The 26187-nt window shown below is 45.1% G+C and overlaps 1 protein-coding gene across 3 annotated transcripts in view; it reads left to right on the forward strand.

Annotated features, from left to right (window-relative positions):
* The window catches only part of FBXL7 (F-box and leucine rich repeat protein 7), a 994658-nt gene that overhangs the window by 861974 nt on the left and 106497 nt on the right, over window positions 1-26187 (forward strand). Inside the window, exon 1 of one of the 3 annotated variants that reach the window (XM_069620453.1) lies at window positions 14297-14421. The exons of the other annotated variants lie outside the window; for them this stretch is intronic. The gene's annotated coding sequence lies outside the window, so the exon portion shown is untranslated. Of the gene's footprint in view, window positions 1-14296; window positions 14422-26187 lie in introns of those variants that run through there. 3 annotated transcript variants of the gene reach the window in all.

Genomic DNA, 26187 nt, shown 5'->3' on the forward strand with positions numbered 1-26187 from the left:
ACCTTAATACCACAAAGTCTATGGGACAAGAAGAAACACAAATACTTGCATGAACCAGACCTAAAACCCAGAGCATATGGAGGTGTTAAAATAGATGTCATTGGATGGTTCTGGGGAGCACTTAAATTCAAGGAAAGGAAGGCCAATGGTAAAATATACATAACCAAAGGAGGAAGAACACCTTTGTTGAGCTGGACTCACCAGAGCAAACTCAAGGTAAAGCTAGATGCTGCATCTGATGAGGCAGTGTACTCAGTTGAAAGTGAGTCTAGGAGAATCCAAGAAACCAAAGAAATCCCTAATAATAGTGATATGATAAAGGAAGTTTTCAGAAAAGAGATTGGATGTCTACGTGGATTTGTCCATAAGATCAACATGAAGCCAGGAAATACTCCTGTTGTGCAGAAAATGCGCAATATTCCACTTTCTATGAGGGAAGAAGTGAAAAAGGAGATCAAACTATTGGAGGATCAGAAGATCATTGAAAGAATAGACGCCAGTGAATGGGTTTCACCTTTGGTAGTGTTAAGAAAGAAATCTGGTACTCTGAGAATATGTGTGGACATGAGAGAATTAAATAAAAGTGTAATTCCAGACAGACATCCGCTCCCGAATATACAAGAGATAGTGTCCACCATCGGACCTTCGAAATATTTTTCCACTCTTGATCTAACATCAGTGTATCATCAAGTTAAATTGCATAAAGAATCTAAGAAGATGACAGCATTCATGACACCAGATGGATTATACCAATACAGAAGAATGCCTTTTGGGTTAGTGTCAGCTGCTTCAGTTTTTCAAAGGATTATGCACAATATGTTTGAGAATGAAGAAGGAATTGTGTGCTTTCAAGATGACATCTTAGTGCATGGCATCAATCAAAAAATACATGATGAAAGGTTACACCGTGTGTATAAGAAATTATATGAAGCTGGAATGACTCTCAGTAGAGACAAATGTAACATCAATCGCAGTGAGATTGAATATTTGGGACATACAATATCTGCTGGAGGCATAAGGCCAAAGAAACAACTAGCTGATGCCATATTGAACATGCCCAGACCCAAAACAAAGGAAGAAGTGCGTACATTCATTGGGATGGCAGAGTATTATTCGAAGTTTATAAAGGATTTTGCTTTGCATACTGTCCCACTTCGTGAACTGTTGAAAAGGAAAACATTTGAATGGGATGTAGATTGTGAAGATGAATTTGAAAACATCAAGTCAGAATTGAACAAGGCACCATCGTTAAAGAATTTCAAGAATGGTATGAAGACTATAATTACAACAGATGCTAGCAACTTGGGCTTGGGCGCTGTTGTGACTCAGGAAGTTGATGGGAAAGAAGTCTTAATTGCTTTTGCATCAAGGTTGTTAAAAGGTGCAGAAAAGTCTTACGCTGCGATAGAGAAAGAAATTTTGGCAATCAAATGGGCAACAGAGAAATTCAGGAATTTCATATGGGGAGTGGAGGTGGAAATGCGCACTGACCATAAACCGTTAATACATGTTATTATGAATAAAGGGTTGGATAATGTCTCGACCAGAATCAAGAGATGGGTCATACTCTTACAAGAATATAACTGTAATGTACGATATGTGCCAGGAGTGAAAAATCGTGCTGCTGACTGTCTGTCACGTCTCACTAACAACTCTGAGACAGATGAAGAAAATGAAATGCAATCAGAAATTATTTTGAATATAGAAACTCTGTCCATATCTAAAACAGAATGGGAAGAAGCAGAGAATAAAGATGAAGATATGGGTCGGTTGAAACAAATTATTCAAAGCAGTGAGAACATTAGGAAGACTAAGTTTGAAGAATGTAATCTCATGGAATTTTGGGGAGTTGCAGATGAACTCAACGTGATGAATGACAGAATTATGAGAGGAGATCGAATAATTCCACCTGTGGCTCTACGACAAAAGATTATCGAATTGGGTCATGAAGGACATCAAGGAATAGTAAAGACCAAACAGAGAATACGTGATGATTATTGGTGGCCAGGGTGTGATTTGCAGATCGAAAGAACCATCAGAGATTGTATCCTTTGTAATGAGAGTGACAGAGTGTGTGTGGGTGCAAAATATCCAATGGTAATAACAAGTATTCCAGGTAAAGTCTGGGATGAAGTAGGCATAGATATCCTAGGGCCTATTTATTGTGATGGTAAGCAGAAATTTTGTTTAGTGGTCATTGATCTATTGACAAGATGGGTAGAGGTGTCAATTAAACCCAACATGAATGCAAAGATGGTTATAGATTTCATGTCGGAAATATGTAGTAGAGAAGGTTTTCCGAGAAGCATATTAACGGACAACGGTGTCCAATTTAGATCCAAAGAAATGGAAACGTTCTGTACTGAAAACTCTATTGTGCATAAAAGGAGTGCAATATACCACCCACAAACGAATGGAGTCGTTGAGAGGTTTAACAAAATACTCAAGGACACCATTCGTTGGGCCTGGGTTAATAATCTCAATTGGGAAGAAGCAGTAAAAAGGAAAATAATTGCTCATCGCTTCACGCCCCATAGTACTACTGGGTTATCACCTTTTGAATTGAGTAGAGGACGCAGAGCAAACACCAAATTGTCTCCATCCTGGTTGGGGAGGGAGATGGTCGTTAGGAAAGACTTTGGGGAGGTAGTGGAGAATATTAGGAACAGACAGATAAGGAACAAAACAGCTCGTGACAGTCATGTAAAAAAAGTCAGAAGTAATAAAGATCTCAAGGTAGGCAGTCTGGTGAGAATTAAACTACCCCCAGTGATGAGAGATGGACTCTGCAAATGGTCCAAGCCGATGAGTGTGATTGAAGTTTACAAACATGCTGTGAGAGTACAGGATGGAAGGGTCTGGAATATGGAGAGGGTATGTGTGATCAAACCATCAAAAAATGTGATAACCAATGAGTTGATGCACGAAGAACAAGTAAGTTGTAAAGAGAATGAGAATGTGGAAGAGAATGATAGGCATGTAAGACCTTTGTTGGATGGCATGAGGGAACGGGCGAGAATGACATCGAATAGAAATGCACTATCAAAATTTTCCTTGCCAAGAGTAAAATCAGATCTGTCACGAGTGTCAAGAACAGGAAGGAAAATCCGCAAACCGGAACATTTAGAAGACTATATTTAAGGACATGGAAGATACTGAAGAATTTATTAGACTATATTTAAGGACATTAAGTAAGGAGGGGAGATGTGTAGCATCATGTCATCCTTTCATCACGGGACTCTCTGCGAGCCTCCCGTGATGAAAGGGTGAATGGAATGTGTTGACGTGTTGGGGAGAATGCGGGTTTCGAAAGAAGTGCCCGTTATTGCCTCAGCTGTGGGGCCTAATTGCTGAGACTGAAACTAATTCAATAATAAATACAAGTTACCTTATTATAATTGTCTCCTCGTATGACCCGATCGCTTCATATGCGCTGTATGTATTTTTTGGACGGATCAGCGGGGCCTGACAAAGGAAGAAATGTTAACGTGTTCTTTATTGCTGCAATGTTTTTGTGAATGTGGATGTCATCACATGTTGCATTTGCTTTGGGAAATGGGAATGTTAATTGGTCCGGGAGGAACTCTTTTATAAAGGGGTGCATCCATCTGGCAAGTTGTTTTGGTTATATGTTGACCCATTTAGTTCACTGAACATCGTTTGTTGTTTTTAGATGCGTTGTATGGTGGATCATGAGGGTTATGCCATCATTTTGGAGTGTGACGAATGAAAACTTGGGTCACAATATGGCATGTAGTTTAGGTAGGACTGGTTAGGCTGTTCATATGGCACTCAGTCAACATGTTTCTTGGGGAAGGTTTTCCCATTTTGGGTGCCTAAAGAGTTGGCATGTGTGTCGCTCTAGTGATGGCATGTGTGGGAGCCATATTGATGGTGACATGTGGTGCCAAGTGTTGTGGTGCCTGAATGAGCATGCTGATAATGTATTGATGACCTTGTGGACCTACTGTATTTCGAAGTGATGTTCAGTCATGTTCTACCTTGCATTAACCCAACAATTCTTCCACAGGTACTTTCCAAGATGGACTCTGCAAGCATAAAATTGTGGGACTTTTGTGTGGTGCAACTCAAATTCTGTTTACCATATTTTGTGCTGAATTCGTCCATTTGGTTTGGGTGTGGAATGTGTGTGGGTTAGGGTGCAAGTGTGGGTGGAGCACAAGGTTGCTCAGGACAGGTACCAATTTGTGGAGAAAGAGTTGCTTGGGAGCATGTAGTTGCTCAGTTCATGTGCCATTAGGTGGAGCATATGGTTACTCAAGTTTAGTGCTATTAGCGGTAGGGGTTTGGATGCCCGGTTTTGGTGAGGATTTTGTGGACCTAGTGGAGTTAGAGAACATTTTCAGTTATGTTCTCTCTTGTATTAACTTACAATTTTTCCACAAGTACGTTCCAAGATGGACTCTACAAGCATAAAATGTTGGGACTCTCATTTGTTGCAACTCAAATTCCGTTTACCATGTTTTAAGCTTAATTCGTCCATTTGGTTTGTGTGGGGGACTGTGTGTGGGTTAAGGTGTGAGTGTGGAGCATTTAGTTGCTCAGGTTTGGTGCCTATGGCGGTGTGGGTTTGAGGCCCGATTTTAATGTTGGTTCACTATTAGTGTCAAGGTGATGGTATGTTGATGCTGCCATATTGGTGGGTGCCAATGTTGTGTTATGTGGATACCGACAATTTGGTTGGTGCTTGAGAGGGTGTTTTGAGGACGCCCATAGTGGAGTTAAGATGTGAAGTACGCTTTAGGCGGTCAGTGGGGTTTGAACCCTGTTGTTTGTGTTAGCACAACTAGTTGATGGCAAATGATGATGCAAGCTTATAGTTGTGATGTAGGTTGGTGATGCTTGTGCGCTGGATTGTGGGCTGGTTCCCTTGTAGCGAGTTCCATAAAAGGCCCGTTATGGTACTGGTGATTGTTCTGGAATTGGTAGTTATTTGGTAGCTATGCTAAGGATTTGGAGGGGAATAGCTTTATTGCTTAGAGCGGTTTGCTAGATGGGTATGTAGGATAGTCTTTGTTTGTGGTCTATAAATTGTTTAGTAGCGACTATGCCTTCTGTCTCTTCCTTAGATTTTGTAGTGTTATGTAAGGGGGAGATGTGTTGGGTTTTACTTATTCTGGCTACCAGGCTATTTCCTGTGTGTGTATGTCTGGGCTTAGAGTGTTGGAGTTGGAGACTTAGCTTGTTGGAATGTCATGATGTGAGTGCTGTGTTCCAGAAAAGTCAGTTGGGAACTTATGCTTGGCACAGGGGGACCGTTGGATGTTTCTCTCACATGAACTTGTCTTATGTTTGCCTTACCCTGTGTACTTACCTGTAACTAAAAGAACCCATTAAAGACCACCTACATCAACAGAGACTCCTGAGTATCTGTACCTCCCTAAACTTCTTAAATGTAACAGTTATCGAGTCAATACAAGACCGGGGCTTCATTGCATCCCAAGATCCAGAAGGCGCATGTTTTCACATACCCATTCACATATCACACAGAAAATATCTGCAGTCTGTTGTGAAGAAAACGCTTTGTCAATTTAGTGCAGTACCCTTTGGCCTCAGATCCATGCCCAGGACCTTCATCAAATACCTAGTGCCAGTGGCAGCTAACCTCATACACAAAGGCCAGCACGTCTTTCCAAACTTGGACGGCTGGCTGCTTGATCCACCGGCATGCATGGTAGTAGTTCAGTCCATCCAACACTCAGTTCAGACGTCGACCTCGCAAAGAGTTTCCATCATCTACAGGAAACCTTGCATGCAGGAAAACCAAGGAATTGGGTTTCCTGGGAGCATGTTTTTCCATGACGCTCTCTGTGGTCAAACCACCTCAAGACAGAATTCAATCGATCCTGTCCACCATCCACATATTGAAAAGAACCCTAGGTCTTTCAGTAAGGAGGTTCGTGGCCCTCTTGCGATTCCCCTCATCCCATATTGAAGGCTTCGAATGAGGCCCATTCAACAGTTTCTGGCCGACAGATGGCTGAAATCCCAGGGCCGCTGGGGGGGGCAAGATACTGATCACACAGCTCTCCTATTGCACCTACAGTGGTTGAACCACAGTGAAAATTGTGTCCAAGGGGCACCGCTATGACAACCGCTCCATCAGAAGATGCTCATTACGGATGCATCCCTAACAGGATGGGGCTGACATCTGTGAACTCACAGCAGAGGGACATTGGTCAGAGGAGGGAACATAGTAGCCTATCAATGTCCTCAAGCTAAGGACAGTGAGGTTGGCGCTGCCATCTTTCCTCCCTCTACTTAAAGCAAAGACAATAACAATTCTTGCAAGCAATAAAAAACAATGTATTACAAAAGAAAACTGGGTGGAACTCGCTCTAGACAGCTGTCGCAGAAAGCGCAACAGCTACGGCACTGAGTCATTTGGCACAACATGGCCCTGCAAGCACATCACATGCCAGGAGGACAGACCAGGATAGCGCTCAAGCTCATCAGGACGCACAGTCATGCCACGAACGAGAACTGCAGTAAGGGCAGTAAGCAAGGATGTCCAAACGTTGGAGGACACCATAGATGGACCCATTTTCCACCCAACAGAACAAGAAATGCAATGACTTTGTCACCAGATATTCCCAGAAGGTTTCGGTAGGGGGATGCTTTCTCCTTCCTGTGGACAGGGATCTCTGCGTATGCGTTACTCCGGATACCACTACTAAGGAGGGTAATAGTAAATATCCGAAGATACCCTTGACAAGTCACACTCGTAGCTGCGGCATGGGCCTGGCTATCATGGTACTCCAACCTTATGCACATGTCCGTGTACCAATCGCTACACATGACACCAATAGTGGATGTGTTATCCAGGAGTGAGAACCGCATTTACTATATCACATGCCAGGAGGACAGAAAAGGATAACATAACATGACCAGTGTATTTGTAGAGCGCACGTTCACCCCCACAAGGGCACCTTGGCGCTATTGACAGATAACAGATGTTTGTTGTTACCCAACCTATTGGTACTCATTTTTTCAACATTTGAAGAATGAAGGGCTGAGTTTAACTGCCAGGATTCTAACCTGTGACCATGAGGTCAAACACAGGCCCCTGAAGTGGATGCATTAGTCCACTGAGCCACCAACCTGGCTACCGGCAGACCAGGATAACGCTCAAGCTCATCATGACAGCACAGTAATGCCACAAATGGGAACTGCATGGAGGGCAGTTAGCAATGATGTCCAAACATTGGAAGACACCATAGATAGACCAATTTGCCACCCAACAGAACAAGAAATGCAATGCCTTTGTCACAAGGTATTCCCAGAAGAGAACTTCTGGGAATACTGGGTAGGGGATGTTTTTTCCTTCACATACACAGGAATCTTCGCTTATGCTTTCCCACGATACCACTAAAAAGGAGGTTAATAGAAAATAACGAAGATACCTGTGTCGAATCACACTCCTATCTCTAGCATGGGCCGGGCTATCATAGTACCGCAACCCCTTATGCACATGTCAACGGCTACACTTGACACCAACAGTGGATGTGTTATCCAGGAGAGAGAACCGCATCTACCACCAGTTCACTCAAGCTCACAGCGTGGCTTCTGATTTCTCCGAATTCGGCCAGTTACACATCCAAGATGTATACAGGAAACTTCCTACAGGTGGCAAGGGCCTCTTCAACTATAAGGTCCTACCACTATGAATGGAAGCGTTCTGTGCATAGTGTGTGTGACAGGCGTTAGAACCATTCCACTTACAACCACATCAGACTCTCCCATGCCTTCTAGTCTTGGCGGAGAATGGATTAACGTATTTTTCAGTAAGACAGCATTTATCTGCCATAGCTCGCTACACTAGAACGCCAGAGGGCCAACCCCTCTTTAGCTGGAGGATAATTTAGCATTTCATAGAAGGCTTATTCAGTACCCTCCCACCAGCCAGTAAGGTGGCAGCAGCATGGAGCCGGAGCACAGCTCTCACCACGTTCATTAAGCCACTCTAAAAAGTCCATACCAAGTATGTTTTATGGAAAGTCCCATTCCTAGTAGCCATTACTTCTGTGAGGCATGTGTACGAAATTCAGGCTGTAGTGGCCAATGAGCCATATGCGCACTTCTTCAAAGACAAGGTTGTCCGCAAGACAAGCCTGCATTTTGTACCAAAGGTACAAATGGATTTCCACATTAACACATCATTTGTGCTGCCTACATTTTTACAAAATGCATCGTCACCAACGGAAGTCGCCCCACAGTCTCTGTGTGTTAAAATAGACGACCAATGTTACATAAACAGAATGAAAGATTTTGCTAATCTATACAACTGTTCATCGCTTTTGGACCTGCCAACAAGGGAAAGGTGATTTCGAAGCAGGGAATTTCGCGATGGATTACATCAGCAATATCTTTCTGCCATGCAAAAGCAAAAAGACCTCTTCACAGTAGAGCACACACTCACTCTACTAGAGCGGTGGCAAATTCAGCAACCAAGTGGGCAGGAATCCACCTACAATACATTTGCCAATCAGCTACTTGGGCAATGCTGCACACATTTGCCAAGCGTTACAGTTTGAATGCACAGGTGAGAATAGAAGCAGGTGTGTGCCAAACATGGCAGCCGTACCTGTTTCAAGTAAGCAAGCCTTTACTACCTACCCCCTACTCTAGATACAGGCAAATGGTGAGACACTCCTTTTCAATCTATTCAAAGCATGTTAACCTATGACGGATCTATGAGGGATCCATTGCTGGTGATGGAGTAATTTGCCCACCTCTAACTCCGGTTCTTCTGCATTGGTATCTTTGACCTCCGCCTACCCCAGTAAAGGCTCTAAAGGACTTACATGTTATACGCACACGGCCTGGTTAAAACTGAGCATGGCCTCCAGGGGTGGAGCTGAGCACTCAACGTCCACTTGTCTGGGAACAAAACAACCCAAAACAAGGTGGATATACTACAAAATGCCTTGTTTTTTCTTTTAACTATAATGTAGGAAGTAGGTAACCAAGGATTCCATGCCTGGCGATAGGGAATATTTAAAGCATGTGAATCTATGAAAGCTGCCAATGCTGGAGAACTGGAGTTAAAGGTAGGCAATTTACTGCTTCTCTACTTTGATTCTGGTTTAGCAGGGAGCATTGCGGTCATCTCTACTTGTTCTCCTATCTGTGGAAACCCTAAGCTACCCCTGGCTTGCAAGCAGTGTGAACAGGTTTTTAGTGCTGTACCCTTCTGTGGGTGCATAGTGCCCCACGAAATGCCTAATGGAAGAAGGTTATAGCAAAGTAAGGCTCTCTATTTGAGTGCCAAGAGGATGGTAGAGCGCAATACGGTTTGTAAAGCAGTTTCATTACCATTGTTGACTGAAAAGCCAAGGCATGTTGTACGTATCAGAAGTGAAATAGTGGAATCCCCCCAAACTGTAAACGGGATATGTAATTACCCATTATTTAACTAGACTTAGGAGGGGAGGTTCTGCACTACTTTTCCTTAAGCAGGGAGGGCAGGTGAAGGGATAATCATAATGTCACAATTTTAGAGTTGAATTCTATAGTCAGCAGAACGGCAGGTGAGCATTGGGGATTCACTTTGCCGATGTATGCTATCCCAACATGGAGCTACATCCTTCTGATACTTACAGGATACAATTATGGATCTGTGAAATGTTTTCTAGGAGCACTCATTTATTTTGTCCTCACATAGTTATATAGCATGTGTGGCCCCATATAGGTGATTACTAGGATGAATCCTTGGATGTTGTCCCTTCTCCCCTAGAGCTAGCCCCTTCCCATGAGGCCAGGGAGGTGAGGACATTTCCCAATAGTCCCCCTGGGGGTGGTACTCAGTGGGTGGATCTCATGGGGAGGGATCCCCCTATGTGACAAGGGACGACTGTCCGGGAAGAACGTGGTATGCCAAAAATATATCCCCACCTCCTTCATCCTCCTACCCTATACACAGTCCCATAATCCCATACACCTCCATGTACCTCTGTAGGGTAGATTATCTGACCATAGATAATACTGGGACGAGGAAGAGTAGGGATGACCTATGTGAGTCATATGCAGAAACTGGGACTAATAAGAATACAGGAAACCCAGTTGAGGGTGAGACCATCAATACTGAGAAGAGGAAAAGGTGCAGAGCAATGGAGAGTGCCCCGTGGAACCAACATGAGCAGCCTAGACAATGTGAAACAAGCAGGTTCAAGCTGATGATAAAAAGGGAAGAAGGACTACACAAGTTGCCAGGCCAATCCGGGAGGAACCGGGAAATTCGAATTGAGCTGAAGGACCGGAGATGCTGGAAACGCAGAGGCCGAGACACTTGGTCTCCGGGGAGACGTTCCGGGTAGCTCTGACATGGTTGGACCTAAGTGGGAGCAGAGAGCAGAACAGCCAGCCGACTTGGAGGGCTGGCATGTGTGAAGAGCTGGAAACGTGCAGCCCAGGAAGAGAGGAACGGGGTAAGGACACCATAGCCCCTGGCGAGACTGTGAGAAGCCTGAGCAGGGAGGAGAAGCCCACAAACAACCAGAGGTCACCGGTAAGAACCCCAAAGAGACCAGCTCCCTTTTATGAAGAGTAACCCAAGTCATCTTCATAGTCACAGTACCTGGCAGGGTAGTGAACCAGGTTGGCTGTGAACATTGGGAAAAGCATAAGGAAGACCAGGGGAAGGGAGTCTTTCCCCTAGTGTTTGTGAACATTGTGATAAAAGCCAATGGAAGGGGGTCATTCTCACGGCATTGTGAGAAGCCTAAGAAATGCCAGTGGAAGGGAGTCATTCCCACTGGTTTTTGTAAACATTGTGATAAAGACCAAGGTAAGGGAGTCATTCTCTTGGCATTGCAAGAAATCTAAGAAAGGCCAGGGGAAGGGACTCATTCCCCATGGTGTTTGTGAACATTGTGATAAAAGCCAAGGGAAGGGAGTCATTGGGCCTCATTATAACCCTGGCGGTAGCTGTGCCTGTAAAACAGGCATGGCTGCCGCCGGAGTTGCATTTTTTCCGGCAATCGTCAATGAGGAATTACCGGGTAATTCTGACATTGCCGGACCCGGTAATTCCTGCATTGCCGGGTGCCGGTGCCTGTCAGTCCCTATTCCCATTGGGCTCAATGGGAATGGGGATGTCGGATGCACCGGCACCGTCAACGACGATGCTGGTGCCTCCTACATGCTGCGCTCGCGGGTGCCGCTCTGCCTGCCAGGCCAGACCTAGCGGGCTGACAGGTGCCCGCAAACACAGCTCGTAGTATGGCAGTCCGGGAACAACGGTACCGGCATGCTTACCGGTACCATAGTTCCCGGACCGCCATGCTTATAATGAGGCCCATTATCTTGGCCTCAAGCATTTTGAGTTGGAACATTGCTTTACTTTTGAATTGAGAAATGTTTCTATCTGGAACGTTGTGTGCTAACTTTGAAAAGAACTGCAACCTGGGGAATGGAGTCACTCTCTCAGAAGACAGCCCCTTTATACTACTGGCATGGTAGTCTGCTACACAAAAGAAGGGAATCATTCTTGCATTAAGAAGAATCACCAACCATTTAGATTAATTACACATGTAAGGGAAGACAATAGGGTTTGACACAGGATGGTGGACTTATGATTTCAGACATTCTGACACATCCTTAGTATTGAGGTGAGGCGGGGGTACCCCCCTATATAATAGGGCCAGGTAGGGTTTCTCCTTTATTTTCTGCTAAAATAAAAGTATTTGGTAACAATCATGCCACCTGTGTGTCAGTCTTCCCCTTCCACACTCTTACACTACCCATATAGATCTGTGAAGTGCTTCTCTACCAGATTTTCCTTGAAGTGTATTCAATATCTTCTATATGGACTTGGGCATCTTAGAATGGATTGCTGTGGAGCAGTCTGGAATAGAAACGATACAATGAATGTGGCACTATGCATTACCAATGAATCAACTCAAAGTCTGTGGATAACTTACTCAAACCTTTGACAGGGATCATAATTCCTGCTTGCAATTATATTGGGGTTTTCTAGTTTAAATATCAGGTGGGAGCACTTAAGATGGTTTAAGGATAACATACTTTCAAGCCTATTGCTGACCATTAAGGCATAATGGGCCTCATTATGAGTTTGTTGGTTCTGCAAGTAAATGGTGGTCATTCTGTTACTGTACCACCAAATTTCCACTCTGGCATTAAAGTGGAGCTATCTATTCCACTTTAACCGGAAAGAGACGGTAGAAATGACCACATGTGGAATTATCGCCTTTGGCAATTTCTAAATCCCCCAAAGAGTCCTGTGGTCTCTATGAATGGGGAATAACATCATTGTTGCTGAACTTGTAATGGGGGATAACTCCACCATACTTAGTGGGAGTAATAGTAAACAATTTTGCCAGTAATTCCTACTGAATTACCACCAAACTCGTAATGAGGCCCGATATCTTTTAAAGACTCTGACAAGAACAACAATAATAAATTATTGTGCCCTGGCTGAGCAAATGGAATTGTAAGGAAGCTCCTTAATCCACAGATTTCCCTTAAAGCTCTTCGTTTGAGGACCCTGCTTTTGGTCCTGCAGTGATTATCGGCATTCACTATTGACATGGTCCCATCAGCTACCATTCACCTCCATAAGTGGGTGCTGGCTACGTCAGAGCTCTCAAACTGGCTATGTTTCTGTGGCATCAAAACTCTAAAGAAGCCAATACACTTTCTATTATTCTGTTCGTTTTATACAAAAACTCAGACTAAATATTTAATACTAGTCAGTCTTACGTCATTTGGTTTTTAGGCAATGTGGACCTGTTTTCCATTTGTATCTTTGCCAGACAACCCCTTGATCTGTTTTGCATCTAAGTGTTTTTGATGCAAGCCCTATAGATAAGACACAAATAGTGCATTACATAAAAGAGTATGTTTCTAATATCCACCACAGTTAGCTATTTCATTATAGCAGACGTACTTTATGATGATGCACATATTCTATACAAAAAGGCAAAAAAATGCTTTAAAATCGAAAAGATATATCAGGTTGGAAGTATTATAGGTGAAAATCACACTATAATTTCACTACGCACTTCCCTTTGTTAATATTTTGAGCCCTTTTATTGACCGTTTTATGAATGATTATATGAGCATTATCATTTAAAATACTTAATGTAAAGTACTATATTTCATACTCTGTCGCTGTCAATTTGATCTGAGTGCCTAAGGTTTTCAATGATAATGTTTACATAATCCAAGTCCCCATATTTCATGTTGTGCTGATTGATGTATATGGAATATGTTCTGTCAAGTTATGTAATGTTTTTCTTAAATCAAATGTATTATTGTTGTATACATCGGTAATGCTTTTGTGGAGTGAAAGCTCTAAAATAAATCTGTTTTCTGATTCTTGTAGCCCCCAATCTTTGCTGGCAGGGCGTAGCCTGTCAGGGGAGCACTCAATTTGCCCAAGAGAACAATGCAAGTAAAATAAGGGAAACGTAAAGTTCGTTTCGCGAGCTGAACAATACAGTCAAATCGAGTTGGGTAATGTGGTAGGGTCCTTCCTAGTTCTGAAGTACTATGCTATGCCTGGACACGTGAGTATCCTAAGTGCCGTTATTGTGCCAGGTACCGGTAAGTAAGAACCAAGTGTGAAACAAGCCAGCTCCAGGACTCACTCAGTGGGAACCCCTCAGAGGCCAACTCTCCAATATTCCAAGCATACACACCAGCATCCCAACACTCAGACACACAGACGACTAGCAACCTGCAAAGCAGGATACTCCAGGGAACCATTGCCAAACTGCCTTCCCCAGCCATAGGCAAAACATTGTTGCAGATAGCCAAGTATCATACCCAAGGCGCAGAGGGAGCGATCCCCCACGTGACTAATAAGATGAGTTACCAGGATGTTCTCAGAAAGGTTAAGAGCTATGGCAGACAGGCCTCAGCGTAACAAATACAAAGTTTATCAATATTAAGGGATACCGTTTTTTGGAAAAAGATGCTACGGCTACATAGTGACAGTGCAGGTAGATCTACCCGTTCACTTTATTCTCGTTTTTATTATTTTATTAAGGGGGTTCTTTTTTGCTTTTTATTTTCTCCAAAGCGTATTTTTGTTTTCTTGCTTTAAAAAAAACAACTTCTTTTCAAATGCAATGAAATACAGGATATTCCTCATATTCATTCGTGACGTGAGCTCTTGCTTTCCTGGAATGCTGCCTGCAGTGACGTCACACTATGCTCCATCATCCCAGAGTGCTAGACTGTGACATCATAGTGTGTCGCGGGGAAGGCAGTGCTTTCGCCAGCGACTGGGAGTATCCCTCAGTTGAAACAAAGCCAAACAAAGCTCCGCAAAGGAGGCATGTGGGAGAGAGCGCACAGCTGAAAGCACGGACCGCAGGGGAAAATTGTGTCAGAAGACTTTGAATACTCGTCCAAATTCATGGAGACAAGAAAAAGGTAGGAGTTGCGTGTAGACTTTTAGAATCCTTTGAAAAGCAAGAACAATTAGTAGATAGGGAATCTGCAAGGACACATGAAAGGTAGGAGACCAGAAGGTGGACGACAGCTCAACCTGTGTGGCAGAAAAAACAATTGGAGACAGTGGAGGAGGTGGGAGTGTGGGCTGAAGGGGCAAAGGAGACTAGTCACAGGGCTAAGAGTTTAGATATTCTAGCATAGAGATAGCGGGCAGAGTCATTAGCAAAGAGAGCGTGAGGAAGGAGAGCTGACTAAGGGCTCTGGGGAATTTGAGGAGGTGTGACCCCAGAGAAAAGTGGGATGGGTGTAGAAATACTATTGCCTCAACAGTACACCAGGACGTGCAGCGAGGTTCCTTATGTCGGCAGTATTTGTGCAGGTGCATGATTACTCTGAATTGCTGGATGGCATGGGCAAGCCAAAGTTGAGGACATACGTGAGAGGTGGTGAAGGAGCAGGCGGAGATAGTGGTGATTATGTGGAGTATTGAGTAGGCCTCAAATTTGCAATCTAGCTCCAGGCTCTCCAAACCCTACAACAGAATACCTGTGCGCATCTCCACAAAAGTATCATGCTCATGACAAGATGGTTTCACATTTATTCAAAGCCAATGTGCAAATACAGTTACCAATACAAATGGACGCAATCTATGTTCCAAAACAATAAAAACACGAGCATTTAAATCTTAAAGAAGCTTAGTAACTCCTGTTGAACAGAGCCCTAGGAACATGGTTATGTGGATTGCGCTTTTAAGTCTTTTGGCCTTCAAAAGCATCATCAGGCCTAATGTTCAAAATTGTATTCCTCAAAAGTTGTGATAATTATTGCCCCCCACGTGAAGTAGGTCTTCCTTGTGTATTCCCCGTAGAGACAGTGCACAATGTTGTTCTTATTGAGGATTAAAGCGTATTTGTAGCCTACGCTATATAGGGCATTTCAGATTCCCAGTGTATGTTGTGTTGGGTGTGAGAGGTGACCTGAGAAGGGAGGGGCGGCTCCAAGAGGGAGGCAAAAGGGGTAGTTCAGGTGTGAGTGAGTCTAAGCAGTGAAGCTCCAGGGTTATATGTGGGCAGCGTGGTGGATGGTGGTACGGTGGGATAGTAGAGGAGGAAAGAGGGGTGATGCTGCCAAACATCTGGAACCCTCCCCTCCCCCACGAGAATAGACAGAAGCACGGTGAGGCTGGAAGTTAGCAGGTATGAGAATGGACAGACATGAGCCGGTGTTCTCGCTTTTGACCAAAAAAGAAGCGACTTAGGCCACACAGAAAATCAATGAAAACAACACAAATATAGTAAGACAGTAGCGACCAGTGACCATACCATTAAATGATAGCAATCAAATAAAGAACTTTTAAATAGGCCAGTAGCTACCAAAAATACCTATAAAAAGACTGAAAGCGACCAGCAATAAATAGAGCCTGAGTGAGTGAGTGAGTTGGCAATTCATTGAGCATATTACTCACACCCTTCTGCACAGGCACTCGTTAGACGCTGGTCCTGATTTTATGCAGTCACTTTTAATTTGTATTTTTAACTGTCAAGGAATGTTACAGTAGAATTAAGACCAAGTGGGACGTCTCGACTGCCCAATTGCTGACACAGGATGCAATTTAGGAGCACCTGTCGAGCATTCCAAGGATGTGTAAAGAGATGGCAGTAGCATGAGCTCCTGCCAGTTTATGGCATGAAAGGTTGCGGCATTCTTATTCTGCACTGTGAGTGGGGCCAGGGTTCCTTACAGTGGCGGCTGAGTCCGTTGGTGGATGAAGCTGGTCATTGGTAGCTGTGCAGGCTTGTCATGTTGAATGCCTCTTGAAGCCCCCACCCAACCATAATGTGTCTTATTTTACACTTGGCAATGAGCTGGGTACCGTACCCAAGCACGGATGACCCTATGACGGCTGGTGCCCTGTTGTTTGGCACCAGCGGAGTGGAGAAGCAGTGTAATTTCACCGCAGGATCCCCACAAGACTTTGCAAAGCAGAGGAGAGAAGTTCCGAAAGTGATCCGAATCGAGATTGCCGAGGATGCTTGTTGAGTTTAATGCTTGGGTCAAAATGAGTAAAGCGAGCCGTTCAGAATGGGTTCATATATTTACTGAGTATATGCCGAAGTTACAAGGATAGTACATGAGGAAAAACAAGTAAGTGGGTAAATACAGGGAGAGACATCCACCGGCCCCCTTGTCCATTAATTATCCAGGTCCCAACTGTTTTTCTCTGGAACACTCATGCACACTCCAGTCCAAACATTCTACCCCAACACTCTAAACATGACACAAGCATACGAACCCTGGCCGGGGAGCATATCCAAACCTAACAATGCTGCCCAGCCGCAGTGTATGGGTGAAGGAATCCCGTGAAACTAGGAGCACTTTCATGCACTGCATTGGGACCGCTGTGGTACCGTCTCGCGCTACCACCAGCCAGCTCATGCCACCGCGCACTAAAGGAAGAGGTGTGTGAGCAAGCAGAACAGCATATGGGTGAGAGAATCCCCTAAAACTAGGAGCACTTTCATGCACTGCATTGGGGCCGCTGTGGTACCGTCTCGCGCTACCACCAGCCAGCTCATGCCACCGCACATTATTCTAAAGGAAGAGGTGTGTGAGCAAGCAGAACAGTGTATGGGTGAAGGAATCCCCTAAAACTAGGAGCACTTTCATGCACTGCATTGGGGCCGCTGTGGTACCGTCTCGCGCTACCACCAGCCAGCTCATGCCACCGCGCACTTAAGGAAGAGGTGTGTGAGCAAGCAGAACAGTGTATGGGTGAAGGAATCCCCTGAAACTAGGAGCACTTTCATGCACTGCATTGGGGCCGCTGTGGTACCGTCTCGCGCTACCACCAGCCAGCTCATGCCACCGCACATTATTCTAAAGGAAGAGGTGTGTGAGCAAGCAGAACAGTGTATGGGTGAAGGAATCCCCTAAAACTAGGAGCACTTTCATGCACTGCATTGGGGCCGCTGAGGTACCGTCTCGCGCTACCACCAGCCAGCTCATGCCACCGCGCACTAAAGGAAGAGGTGTGTGAGCAAGCAGAACAGTGTATGGGTGAAGGAATCCCCTGAAACTAGGAGCACTTTCATGCACTGCATTGGGGCCGCTGTGGTACCGTCTCGCGCTACCACCAGCCAGCTCATGCCACCGCACATTATTCTAAAGGAAGAGGTGTGTGAGCAAGCAGAACAGTGTATGGGTGAAGGAATCCCCTAAAACTAGGAGCACTTTCATGCACTGCATTGGGGCCGCTGTGGTACCGTCTCGCGCTACCACCAGCCAGCTCATGCCACCGCGCACTTAAGGAAGAGGTGTGTGAGCAAGCAGAACAGTGTATGGGTGAAGGAATCCCCTGAAACTAGGAGCACTTTCATGCACTGCATTGGGGCCGCTGTGGTACCGTCTCGCGCTACCACCAGCCAGCTCATGCCACCGCACATTATTCTAAAGGAAGAGGTGTGTGAGCAAGCAGAACAGTGTATGGGTGAAGGAATCCCCTAAAACTAGGAGCACTTTCATGCACTGCATTGGGGCCGCTGTGGTACCGTCTCGCGCTACCACCAGCCAGCTCATGCCACCGCGCACTAAAGGAAGAGGTGTGTGAGCAAGCAGAACAGTGTATGGGTGAAGGAATCCCCTGAAACTAGGAGCACTTTCATGCACTGCATTGGGGCCGCTGTGGTACCGCCTTGCGCTACCACCAGCCCTCTAATGCCACTGCCCATTATTCAAAAGGAAGAGGGGTGTGAGCAAACAGAATATGACTCTTGCACAGGGGTCCTGCAGTCTTCCAACACCTGCAGGAATCCTACAAACAAAACGGCGTGCAAGCATGCAGGAGTAGACGAATTTGCGCATGCACTGTGTAAATCACCAGGTGCTGCATGGCACTATTAATGGACCTGCCTTGCCATTAGAAGGAACATTGTGACATGATTCACCCGTCTGTTCTCTGATTCCCAAGTACATTACAAAGACTCAGTACATTGAGTGCATGTAAACAGGGAGCACTATAAGCCACCAGCATTTTGTTCCGATCCTCACTGTCACAATACACAGACATGCAGGTGCTAACTGTGCACCCACAGGAATATCATCCCAGAAAAGAAGATATCTCTCTTATGTCATGCGTAGTGGCCAGAAGGACAGAGGATCTACTGTTAAATGCCATCCCTTAGTGCCATGGAACTGTCTGCAGGAGACATGACTGGATATCACTCAGGACTCAAAGAATTAGATATCGGGCATTTACCCAAGACAAACATTGCCTTACATCAATATCATTGTTATTGCAGGAGGCAAAGGGCAGAAGAAAGAGGTGAGGATTACATATCAGCTTGACACACATGTGTAAGGTCTTGCAGGTTTGGAGCAGGAATGAGGTCAGATGAACTAATCTAGAGATCAAATAGCGATCCACATAAAGAATTCTACAGTACAGAAAAACCTGTGGGTCTGAAAGAAATCCACGCTAGAGGAAATGATAGCCTTCACAAACAAGGTTCAACACACTGCGGAGCAAGTGCAAGCATAGCCAATGAGAAGACCGAGGCGATCAATCAGGACAATAAGGCGCAAGTTAGCATCATCATGAAGAGCCTGGACGCCAATTATAAGAAAGGAAAAGAGATATAGAAGACAGCCTGGACATTGGTGGTAGTGGACACATTAAGTGTTACCACGGTGGGACGCCAGGCCCGTTTTCTAACTCACATTCCTACCAAGCACTGGGTCACATTTGTACTAATTGTGGTGTGGGGGTCACTTTACAATGGCATGTCAACAAATAAAGGGATGTCAAGAGTACACATTGTGTGTGTCAAATGTTCTAGTTGTAAGTGGCTAATTAGTGGCTACTGGCTGGGCCTGATGGTAGACATTTTTCCTCCCTATACAATCACTAAAATAACACGTGGGAGGGAATACAGCAGAAAGGCTGGCAAGGAGAGCTAAGGAAGCAGGTATCAAAACCCTGGATGTTTTGAGGGCTTGAACATTGTAATCCTGTGGCTGTTTCAAGCCCTAACAGAGTTTAATGGTACGAGGACCTTGGTAAGGTTACACATAGCAAAGAAAGATGTTAATGTGAAGCGTTGGAAAGATCAAGTGGCTTTGAATATGAATCTCGACCAGAACAGTGCATAAAGGTCCTCAGTATCGTTCCCATGCAAGAGAGTGAACAATTAAAGAATGCCAAAGGGTGAGAACATTGGGAAACTAAAGAGATGGGCACATAGCATTATTCACCATGAAGGAGTCATTCCAATTAGGCATACATAAGCGGCATTCCTATAGCAATGAGAACCTAAGCTGATATGGAACCAGAATGTGAATCATGAAAAAGGTATTGTGAGCAGAGTAGTTAAGTGCCTTTGTAGCGGCACAGACAACAAACAGAAAGGCTAAGGTGTGCATTGATTTATGCATACACGTAAGAGGTTTAAATAACTCACACCATTAGCCAAATTCCTAATGCACATTGATACATACATGTCTACTAGTGTACATAGAGCTGATCTGTTTAATGCTCTACATATATCTGCTGCCTGCCATCAAATTCCTTTGACAGAGGATGGTAAGCATCTCGTGTCATTTAAGATGTCCTTTGGGTTGTTCTGCTGATCTAGAATGCACTATGAATCTACTTTTGTAGCAGCAACCTTCCAAAGGCGGTTGGGGTGGGTGACACGTTGCCTCTGGGGTGTCCCCTGGACATTAGTGTATCAAGACAACATTCTGATATATTGGAAGAACGCATAAGAACGTTATTCCAGGTTAGACTAATGTAGTCCGTGGCCCCACGGGGCCTGGCTAGTTGGGCTACATGCTGGCCCCCCGAGGGAACACAAAGGAAAGAAAAGGCACAGACACCAGTGTAGTAATAAAAGTTGTATTAAATGTGTAGTGTGTGTGTTTATCTGTGTAGATGTATTGGAAGAATCCATCCAGACCATCATGGGGCTGGATGGAATTTTGACATAAAGAACAATAGAAAAAAACTCTCCTGCTCAAGAATGGGCTGGGCAGGGGAGATAAAAGAATCCAGCAGGATTTAAAAATAAAGTCAGTTGAAAAGAGGACAGTTGTGAAAAGGAGAGAGGAAGAAGAAAGAGAGAGAATTACCTGGGCGGTCGCTGGCACGAGGGGCCCACTGGGGCCTTAATCTTTTTTAAAGCGCGGGCGGCGCAAGGGGATCCCCAGCAGAGACTATGAACAGGTGGGCCAAGCTGCTATTTCTGGGTCAGCTCGGCCATCCCTGGGCCATGGTGCCTGTCGGCTCGCCCAGGGGCCAGACCGGACAAGCCCAAGAGACATTTATGACCCAGGCAGTGTTGCTGCCCGGGCCCATTAAGAAAAGCCCGGCCAGGGCCTCCCTCATGGCCAGCGAGGCGGCCTGTCATTGGAAAAATGCTCCTGGGCTGCGTATGTCAGGAGCAGCTTGGGAGGTAATGCAGAGAGCGCAGCGGAAGCCCGCTCAACCCCAGAGGGTGGAGCCGTGAAGAAGTAAGCCCCGGGTGGAGAGGAAGCAGTGCGGAAGTCCCGGATTGCTCCATTAAGCGGCCCGTGTGAGAAAGCTCCCGGCTACCCAGCGGAGCAGCGCGGGTTAAGAAAGATCCCGGTTGCCCAACGGAGCGGCCCAGGTGAAGACTCAGCCCGCCCCCTGTGTTTCCAGGAGGAGGCGGAGCATGAGCATGGCGACGTACCCATAGCAACAGGGACGCCACAGAAATAGAAAACGGTGCCACGCTGCGCTGTAACTTCAGGTGGGCCCTCCAGTCAACGGGGCCCACCATAAAATATGTATACTGCGGGCCGCGGCAGTGATGTCGGGTGGGCACCCCCGGCCAACGGGACCCATCCTAAAATAATATTTATACCGCGGGTGAGCCGCAGTGAGTGCGGGCGGTCCCCATGCGCGCAGGTGACAGCCCAGGACAGATTCAAGAACCGGGGTTGCTGGCGGTGAATGTGGTGGCCCCACGTGATGAATGGGGCCACCCTGAAAACTGAAGAGAGGCCAGGTCTCAGACCAGACATGTGGGCAATAGGCCCCCACCATCAAATGTCAACAGGACCAGCCTGCAACCAGCACTCGCCAGACTATCACCAATTCAAAACCAGCACTCCAGGACAGACCTCAAGGTACTGTGAAGGGGCAACTGACTGCAACAGTCACCCCATTGTAATATAGTGTTTTATGTTGTATATATGTTGTGAGTCTATGTGTATATGTATGATTAGTTATGTGTGTATGTGATTAATTTTAAGTAGGGTAAATGTTAAGTAGGGGGAAGTAGAAAGTTGGGGCATTAGAGGAATGATAAGTAGGGTAACTGTTAATTAGGGATAGATAGGATATTATGTAGATGGCCATTGTTATTAAGTGGGGGTCGAGGGGAGGTACCCTGTTGTGATGTGGAGGGAAAGGTTGGCGGCATGCCTGAGGCCGCTATGCAAGAAGGGACCACCCACAGAGGCCTTCCTCCAGCCTCATTCTCCATGTGGGTGGTATCTAAGTTTAGGAAGGTGATCGGTTGTGACAGGTTCTTCCTTATGGTCCCTGAGACCACTCCAAGGAAGGTTGAGCGGACATAGCCGGACCCCGCTTAGATGGAGCTCACGGCAGGAGAATCCTAGGGTCTATATTTTACCAATTGGTATGTTTAATAAAGAGGAGTCCTCTTTAGGATCCCTATAAAGTTCACTCTGGTGTCTGTGTCTGTTAATCACCAAAGAACTGTAGCCCATCTCCTGTTTGCAGCAATTTTATTTTAGCAGGTGCAGTGCCCCTCCCTACCCAGCGGGCTGGTGGTGCGGGTGGTGGTATCCATGGGAACGGTCCCTGCTCCGGGGAAGGGAAGTGGACACCCTTGCACAGACCAGAGCTGGGAAACCAGGGGCTCACAGGGTTGGACATAAATAGAACCAAACATCTGAAACTCAAAGCAAGCAAATGCAAGTTCCAAGCTAAGGAAGCTGAGTGTCTAGTTCATCTCATTGATGGTGGTGGGTGTAGACTCTAAGAATACCATCCATTCATTATGAAATTAACCCCAAAAAGTGACCTTAAACTGGGACAATGAATGTGAAAATACTGCTACTGGAATAAGAGAAAGGATTAGTCAGGCCCACAGTTTGGGTAGGTTAGAAGAGCATATTTTCCTGTGGTGCTCACTGTAGATGTGAACAACAAAGGCCTAAGGGTATTGTTTTTTTTAATTTTGTATTATTGAAAGTATATGGTTTTTCAACAACCCTTTTGCAAAAATGTAATGCATCACATAAAAAAATGATAGTGCAATAAAATATTAATTTAATATCAACATTATACACAGATATTAAAATAAAAACTATTTATGTTATAAAATGTGTAGTTCATTTGTTTCTAGTTAAAATCATTATTCAGTCAGTAATGCTATTCGATGTAGAACTACTTTCCAAACATGGTAAACTGCTGCAGTTATAGCCGTGCTTTCTGCTCCATAAATAGCGCTCCAAAATTGTTCTTCCTTTATGAGACAAGGGTTGTGCATCCAGCAGCTATTGCTCTTAATATAGTGGGACGTTAGAATATGACATTGGGAGCTGAGATGATGAGAGGACCCAATTTGGGCTTTACATAGTCTACAAATTCTTTCATTCCGTGCCAATTGGGTCCAACGCCCCTTGTGTTCCCTATTGGGGAGTATATTAAAGCACAAATATATAATAAATCTGTGATTATTTAGCGGAAGTAACTTTGTTAGGTAAGTCGGGAGATGATCTTGTGCACTAAAACCACTATATATTGACTTTCTACTAAGATAGGAAATATTTGTTATAAAATCATAATTCTTCTTTTGTAAAACATGCGCATTGGGGGCGGTGATCAAATCCTTCACCACTATGTCCATGTTTTGCAAATGTTCCATTGCTGTCCTCCTTAATTGGATAAGACATGTATGTTAGGCAGAAACCTGTGCAGTTCCCTTAGGGACCACTGCAAAAGATTTAAGACTACAGGTGTTAGCAGTAAACCCACTTGGTAGCAGTCTGTACCACCCATATTTACCTGGTAGCTGTGGCTGAGCAGTCAGACTTCCCTCAAGAAGAGTTAGGCAGTATGCAAAGTATACTCAATAGGCACTCAGATACAATAATACAAGCAAACACTGACCAGAGCTTTGGTATCAAAGTATATAATTATTTATTTATGAACACACAGTTGAAACACTCCATCACTCTTATTGTAAAATATTCTAAACACAGTTACTATTATGATATATACACCCCTTTTTCCCTTATTAGAAAATCACAGTAAGACGCCACTAATTTTCATACAGAGGTGAGCGCTTAACTAGATTGCACTCTACTAAGGTTGTGAAAAAGGGAGGGGAAAAAGACAGAATATGCAGGATTACACCACTCTGCGATTCAGGAACACTATTAGCAAGGCAGAGAGCAAAAAGTCACTGGTGAGCCAAAGTCCAAAGGCTGGGCCCACTCTTAGAGAGAGCAGAGCACAAATGCGCCCAAGATCACACAGTTACACTAGGCTTAGAAAGTCTTGCAGAGGGTTCAGAAAAGAGTTTAGAGAGGCTTAGAAAAGTTTAGCCAAGGTGTCCCAGGCTAACCCAGGTTCGAAAGCCGGGGGCTAAATCTACCCCGTACAGTCGGTTGCAAGGGAAGCCAGGCGGGACACGGTACCTTAAGTGGGAAGGATCCTCCAGCGGTGGCAGTTTTTGCTGGTAGTGGTTGCAAGTTGCGTCGTCGTCCAGGGGAAGAGAAGATCTCGACGTGGAGGAAAGATGCAGGTCGTTGCACTACCAGGGCAGAAACCAGCCGCAGAGTTTTCCGGTAAAAGGTGGTACCTTTATCTCGCGGTCGTGGTAAAACGTGGTATTCCGGTTGCCGGGGTGCTTAGCATGGACAAGGCGGCCACGAGATACGTCGGGAAAGCGAAAAGACGGTGAAACTGGTTATCCCCACCAGTCAAAGGAAGAAGACTCTCCGGCGGGAGATCTCCTCTGTCGTTGGGAAAAGTGGTGAGACGGTCCAGCAGGGCTCCACCGGTCGTGGTGTCGTGGCAGTTCGGCTCAGCTTCTCCCTCGTCGGATTCTTAGGTCCTGTGGCGACTTCTGAAGTTCCAGTCCCCAAAGCCCTGCTTTTATGCAGCAAACCCCCATTCACTCAGCCTAGCTGTCACTCAAACATGCTAAGTGGTGAGCCGGCCGGCTCACCACTTGGGCCAATCAGGACGGAGTGCGACTTGAGTTGCCTAGAAAACTCAGTCCAGGGTGCCTAAATTCCCCTCCACCCCTCCTAAGTACCCCAGACATAGTGGCACCACTTTGGAGGGCTTCTGTGGAGAAGCCCGCCAAAAAGTGGAACAAAGGGCTCGACTTGGGTTGGAATCACAGAAAAGAACACAAACGCCATTTTAGAATCAAGTTTTGGCAAAAAATACCAACCGGAGAATTAATATTAATTAAATAAACCGGCGGTATGTTCGAGGCTACCTTAAAAAATTAAATAAAGATTGTAGCCTAAAACAATGGGAAATCCCATAGGAAAATATTCGCGGTTGAATATAAAAAGTAGTATCCACTGCCACCAGCCAAAACTCGATCAGGGGGGACGGAGACGTGCCCCCTCGACTAACAGACCCTGGGGCAATCGAATTGCCCCAGCCAGTACGTCCACAATATGATGCTTTGTACTGGTTCTGTTCAGAATTTAAGGCTAGTAAAGTCAATGGTGACTTTACATGCCCTGGGAGACAGTAGTCAGTCCCAGGGTATGGAGTCTATACTGGGGGGTCACTATGACACCCCTGTGTTACTGCAAGGAGGGTGCTGTGTAACACACATCACCAAAACACATGAAACCCTATGGAGTAAAAGACCCCATAGCCCATTAAACACATCTAGATTCAAAGGAACACACTCAAATCATGTCCAAGAGTGAGGGTAAAAGAGTCTCACTCTTGGCAGGAGAAAAAAATAAACCCCAAAAATCCAGCAAAGCTGCTGGGGGACTCACGAGGTTAGGAAATTCAGCCTAAACAGAGAATTCTCCCTAACAATGTATTAGTACAGTCCCCGTAATATATTCGAGCTAAGGTGCTAAATATGTTATTCACAGAGATGGGAGACGAGCAGATAGCAAGAAACAGCTTGCACCGCTGTAATAGCCATAAAGTGCGGATGGAGGGCACACAAAGTTTGCATCTCAGCGCCTCTACTGGTATCGAAGATGGTATGCCTAGTATAGATCTCAGATTTTTAGCTTCAAAGCTATCCACCCACAATCATCATTGGCTCAGGATGGATGGCAGAGCCATAGATTATGCCAGGAAGTATGCTTTTGTGATATATTGCAACCAAATCCTTCCTTATTGACACCTTTGTTTCGCACAAACCTCCTAAGTATTAACTATTTCTTCATTATTTTGGTTTGGATGAAATTGCCATAGACTTGCGAGATCGGACCGTTGCAAATGGGAACTCCTGGATATATGTATTTGTCCACCACTTCCAGAGGGGAACCTTAATAACACCAATTGTAGTTCTGTTTTGCCTTGTTTTTCTTGCTGAATATTAATATTTCAGTTTTAATACTGTTGACACAGAGATGGTTTGCAGCAGCATATATTACAACAACAGGGTAAGTTTGAAAACCTACGGGGGAAAAATGCCTTCCCTGACCGTTATCCCAACAGTCTTTTACCACAAAATAAACGGTTCTTTGATAGAAAATATT

The sequence above is a fragment of the Ambystoma mexicanum genome, chromosome 5q, assembly GCF_040938575.1.
Source record: "Ambystoma mexicanum isolate Mex_15411 chromosome 5q, UKY_AmexF1_1, whole genome shotgun sequence".
NCBI lineage: Eukaryota > Metazoa > Chordata > Amphibia > Caudata > Ambystomatidae > Ambystoma > Ambystoma mexicanum.